The sequence below is a fragment of the Hippopotamus amphibius genome, chromosome 10, assembly GCF_030028045.1.
Source record: "Hippopotamus amphibius kiboko isolate mHipAmp2 chromosome 10, mHipAmp2.hap2, whole genome shotgun sequence".
Classification (NCBI taxonomy): Eukaryota; Metazoa; Chordata; class Mammalia; order Artiodactyla; family Hippopotamidae; genus Hippopotamus; species Hippopotamus amphibius.
The window spans coordinates 74,930,849-74,937,036 of NC_080195.1; the positions used below are offsets into that span (position 1 = coordinate 74,930,849).

The 6,188-nt window shown below is 39.3% G+C and overlaps 1 pseudogene; it reads left to right on the forward strand.

The window, feature by feature from the left end:
* Positions 1–2,281: 2,281 nt before the first annotated feature.
* LOC130829989 (actin, cytoplasmic 2-like) lies at positions 2,282–3,730 on the forward strand (annotated as a pseudogene).
* The last annotated feature ends 2,458 nt before the right edge of the window (positions 3,731–6,188 follow it).

Consider the following 6,188-nt stretch of genomic DNA (forward strand, 5'->3'; position numbering starts at 1 on the left):
ATGTGAAGGGGATCTCAAAAAAGAGTGGATATACGTATAACTGACTCACTTTGCTATACATCAGAAACTAATGGAACATTGTAAAGCAACTATACTCCAATAAAAATTAATAAAAAAAAAAGATCTTCCTGTCTTACTTTGGATGTTTTGTGAAATATTATGCATATAGTGGCCTGAACTAAAATAGCCATGATATCAATGTATTCTAGAGCTTGAATTTTTTAATTACTCTTTGTAGCTAAAGAATTATATAATGCTTCATCTTATTTAAAAGTAAATATAGTTTCTTACATTAAAATGACCAGAGTAATTAGGAAATATCTTTCATTCCACTAATCCACACAGAATAATGGAAATCATGCTGAGTTGGCATTTTCAGCTAGGAAATTTACAAAGAAGTAGAAACAAACTGTTTTAGTTTAGTAGTTGGTATAGGAATTCATCTCAGGAAAGGGATTATATTAATTTGGAAAAATAGTTTAAGCAACCCTTAGGGTAACAATTTAGATCCAAGAAAGGCAATGGCCTTACAAAGGCTTTGAAGAAAAAAGCCAGACTGCTGTGTTTAACATAAAGAGAGAAAATGTCTTTATTGTTACAAAGAGGGAGGAGAAAGACAAAAGATCACAGCAGTGAGAAGAAAATACAAAGTATTTCCATCCAGTGGGGGTAAAAAAGGAATAAGTGCTCCTATAGACTGCAGGTTTGCGTGTCCTTTGTTTCATATGTTGAAATCTTATTTGGAGGTGGAGCCCTGGGAAAGTGATTTGGTTCTCAGGATGGAGCCCTCATGAATGGGATTAATGCCCTTATAAAAGAGATCCAAGGGAGTTCCCTTACTCCTTCCACTTTGTGAAGATACAGCAAGAAGATGGCTGTCTGTGGACTGGGAAGCAGGTCCTCACCAGACAGTGAACCTGCTGTCACCTTGATCTTGGACTTCCTGGCTGCCAGAACCATGAAAAATAAATTTCTGCTGTTTATGAGCCATTCTGTCTGTTATTTTGTTATAGCAGCCTAAACCCAAACAACCACTCACAGATGAACGGATAAACAAAATGTGATATATGCATAAAATGAAATATTATTGCTCCTTAAAAAGGACCAAGATTCTTCACATGCTACAACACTGGAGACATTATGCTAAGTGAAATAATCCAGATACAAAAGGACAAATATTGCATGATTCCACTTATATGAGGTATCTGGAATAGTCACATTCATTGAGGAAGGAGAATGTGGTTGTCAGGGCGAATGAGGAGAAGGAAATGGGCAGTTAGTGTTTAATGGAAACAAAATTTCAGTTTGAGAAAATGAAAAGGTATTGGAGATGGATGGCTGCAATTGTTGCACAGCTTTGTGAATGTACTTAATGTCACTGAATTGCAGTTAAAAATGGTGAAAATGGTAAATTTTATGTAATGTATATTTTACAACCAAAAAATTTTGTCAACAATGGAGGGGATATGAAAGAGATTTTTAAAAAAATAAGGATGCCTGTGGTTCCCTTTGAATTTGCTTGTAATAAAAGCACCGCTGTTCTCTACCACTGAAGTCTTCAGAAAAATCTACTATGTTCATGTTGTAAAATCTTAAGAGACTCATATTAGTCAATGTGGTACAGCATGTACAGACTCAGAACCTAAGTGGCAGAGAAGACTATGAATATGTAAGTCCCCAGGGAACTTGTATCAATCTTAGGTAAAATTTTAGGCTTTTATAAATCATGCAATTAAGATGTAGAAGGTAATTTTTATCTCCAAGGAGCAGATGGGGCTGCCAGCTAACATGTGCTTTAACTTCCCACAGAGAAATAATTTGGAGAAAAACTGATATTTTAATCATATTGAGTCTTCTGACCCATGAGCATAGCTTATCTGTCTAGGTCTTTACTAATGTCTCTCAGCAGGGTTTTGCAGTTTTCAGCATATAGGTCTTGCACACCTTTGGTTAGATTTATCCCTAGTGCTTTCACATTTTCTGATGCTAATATACATGGAATTTTCCAAATTCCAATTTCTGAGTGTTAAAAAAATATAAAATTCCAAAAGGTTTTTTTTTTTTTAATACATTGATACTGTATACTGAACCAAAGATTAAAGGAATATTCTAAATGCTTCAAGTAGGGAGGCAAAGGGGAGGTCATAACAATTTGACTGGTCTCAGACTTCTTACTAGCAACTCTTGAAGCCAAACTAAAATGTCTTTGAAGTTTGAGGGATATTTATTTTCAATTTAAAATTTTTTTCCCTCTCACTCACTGCAGCCGGCCCGCGCTCCGTGTGCTCTCGCTGCTCTTCTGCTCGGTTCTCCGCGTCCAGTGGCCGCCTCCTCCGCCGATCGCAATGGAAGAAGAAACCACTGCGCTCGTCATCGACAACGGCTCTGGCATGTGCAAAGCTGGCTTTGCTGGGGATGACGCCCCCGGGCCGAGTTCCCGTCCATCGTTGGGTGTCCCCGATACCAGGGCGTCATGGTGGGCATGGGGCAGAAGGACAGCTACGTGGGTGACGAGGCCCAAAGCAAGCGTGGTATCCTGACCCTCAAGTACCCCACTGAGCACGGCATCGTCACCAACTGGGACGACATGGAGAAGATCTGGCACCACACCTTCTACAACGAGCTGCGTGTGGCCCCCGAGGAGCACCCCGTGCTGCTGACGGAGGCCCCCCTGAACCCCAAGGCCAACCGTGAGAAGATGACCCAGATCATGTTCGAGACTTTCAACACTCCAGCCATGTACGTGGCCATCCAGGCTGTGCTGTCCTTGTATGCCTCTGGCCACATCACTGGTATTGTCATGGACTCTGGGGATGGGGTCACCCACACGGTGCCCATCTACGAGGGGTACGCCCTCCCGCATGCCATCCTGCATCTGAACCCGGCTGGCTGGGACCTGACAGACTACCTCATGAAGATCCTCACGGAGCGTGGCTACAGCTTCACCACCACAGCCGAGCAGGAAATCGTGCGTAACATCAAGGAGAAGCTCTGCTACCTCGGCCTGGACTTCGAGCAGGTGATGGCCACTGCTGCGTCCTCCTCCTCCCTGGAGAAGAGCTATGAGCTGCCCGACGGTCAGGTGATCACCATCAGCAACGAGCGGTTCCGGTGTCCAGAGGCGCTCTTCCAGCCTTCCTTCCTGGTTATGGAGTCCTGTGGCATCCACGAGACCACTTTCAACTCCATCATGAAGTGTGACGTCGACATCAGGAAGGACCTGTATGCCAACACGGTGCTGTCTGGTGGGATTACCATGTATCCTGGTATCGCCAACAGGATGCAGAAGGAGATCACGGCTCTGGCCCCCAGCACAATGAAGATCAAGATCATCGCTCCTCCCAAGCGCAATTACTCGGTGTGGATCGGGGGCTCCATCCTGGCCTCACTGTCCACCTTCCAGCAGATGTGGATCAGCAAGCAGGAGTATGACGACTCGGGCCCCTCCACTGTCCACCGCAAATGCTTCTAAACGCACTGCCAGCAGATGCGTAGCATTTGCTGCATGAGTTAATTCAGAAGTATAAATTTGCCCTGGCAAATGTATACACCTCATGCTAGCCTCATGAAACTGGAATGAGCCTTTGAAAAGAAATTTGTCCTTGAAGCTTGTATCTGATAATCAGCACTGGACTGTAGCACTTGTTGCTGATTTTGACCTTGTATTCAAGTTAACTCTTCCCTTGGTATATGTTTAATACCCTGTGCATATCTTTGATTTAAACCCCTAGTTACAAGCGGCTCCCTCACTTTGTGGCCGAGGTGAGAACATGTTCACGGAAGAGAAATCCAATGGCTTGATGAGAATCCGGGAGACCATGAGTCTCTCGATCTGTGCCAGAGCTGCCTATTCCAGGATTTCTCTAGAGGCTGGCAAGAGCCCTGAACCAGTTGTCATTTCTGTCTTGCCGGTCTTAAGGGTTGGGAAGGTCCGAGCTTTAGGACCTGCTTTCCTTTCTTACTGAAGTTTTCCCGCCAGAACACTGTGGGTTGTTACTTGCCTTGAGCTGGAAAACAGTTTGCATTCACACCTGTAAATTTATTCATTCTTTTAATTTATGTAAGGTTTTTGTACGCAATTCTCAATTCTTTAAGAGATGACAACAGATTTTGGTTTTCTACTGTCATGTGAGAACATTAGGCCCCAGCAACGCGTCATTGTGAGGAAATAAAAGTGCTGCAGTAAACTGAAAAAATTTAAAAAATTAAAAATAAAATAAAATTTTATTCCAAGTCAAACTATCAATAAAGTTTGGAAATAAAACTAATTTTTTTTTCAAGAACAGAGTGGCTAATACAGATTTGCTCAGTATTATCTTAATTTTGTACCCACGGTACCAGCATAATTATAACAGCTCTCACTCATTTTTTAATTTTTCTTCATAAATATCAAAAATTCAGAAAATCTGCCTTCCATGCTCCATAAGAAAGTTACTAAGGATATGTTCCTGCACAATGACATAAACCATTAAAGAAGACTCAGAACTCAAGAAACAGAAGATAATGTAGGAAAGTAATAAAGAGAAATTATAGAATGACTGATTAGAAAAGGAATTACCAAAGAAAGAATTGTCATTCCTGGAAATATCCAAACAGTCATAATAACTATCTACCTTGGGGTATGTAGAGAAATCTAAGGAAGGGCTAGATTAGGTGACTTGTGGTCTCCAAAGTTAAAAAAAACCTTCTATTGTAAAATGATATTTCTTTGAACAATTCATAATTGTCTGCTTCTTTTGTTGATGCTAATGTCAATGCTATTAACTTACACTTAAAGTTAGTGTATTTTTTTCACTTTATTCTGAAGCAATATTGAAGAACTTCAATAAGATTGAGTAAAACTTTTTAAGTTATTGAATATTGAATACAGACCAGCTTGTTTCATAAAATCCTAGGGAAACAGATATGAAAGATATCAAAGTTTGTCTGCCATTAGTAATGATAAAGGAATTACATTTGTGTTCTCTTGACCTGTATCTCTGATGACTGACAAAGCCTGTTGGTAAGAATACGAGATTATATATAATTATCTGTAGAGTAATAACTGTCTATATGGATATTAAACCTGTAACTTTGACACTGGTAGTGTTACACTCATTTAAAAGAGTTAAGCAAACTTCATGTAAAAATTTTAATCTCCATGAATAGAAAGCTTGTCAGAAGTTATCAAGAAAAAAAGTCAAACTGAAATTGAAATTCCCATTTAAAGAAAAGATATCAGTTAGACTGAATCATCAACATTGTCTGAAGACTGATGAAAAGACTCAAAGATGAGGTAAGATTTTCATGAAAAAGAAATCTTGTCCTTGCTTAGTTCAAAGGCATTCATTCAAAAATCACTTATTAAGTACCAAGGATATTCCAAACACATGGTTACCATGATGATCAGGAGGAAAAGCCACCTAAACTTCAGATAGGAAAATGTTAAAGAAAGTAAGTAGAAGATATAAATGGTCATGTAGTTTCAGACTCTAAAATGGGAAAGTTCAGAGAGTTTGGAAATCACTTGAAATTGAATTTCCACCTATGAAATTACAAAAACACTCATCAAGGAGAGAATCTGAAGATTCATAGTAATGCCATAAAGATCACTTGGACAGTTTTAACTTTCAAATTTATGTGTAGAAAAGGGGTACAGAGGCATATAACCAAGTACAAATATGAAAGAAACATGAGCCTGTGAGAACAGTGCCAGAAAATCCAGAATGAATTGAGGTTTGTGAATAAACTGCATAAGGAAAATAAAACATTTTTAAGTTACATTTATATCCAGGGCAAGAACAAAGAAAATTTACCTGTAATATGCTTGGCAAGATTTTATAAATTGAACAAGTGACACAAAATGGGATTCTAAAAATTCTATTTTACTTCCATATTCTCTGACCAGAAGAATAATTTTTAGCCTGGAGAAGGTTGAATAAATATTGGTAAAAGCAATTGAACCTCAAGATATGTAAAGAGATGATAAGATAGCATTTAGCTTCTCTAAATGATTTCAAGTTTCCAGGCCTAAAAAGATTACATACTAGAGTATGGTAAAAACTTACAGATGAGATAGTGAACTGCAGGAACAGAAATTTCTTATCTTCCAACCACTGGGGAAAATGGGAGATATGGCCAGGAATCCAGTTATAAGTGTTTACTCTTGACTTTCAACATGAAAGGAAGTGACAGTGTCTTAGAAGAAT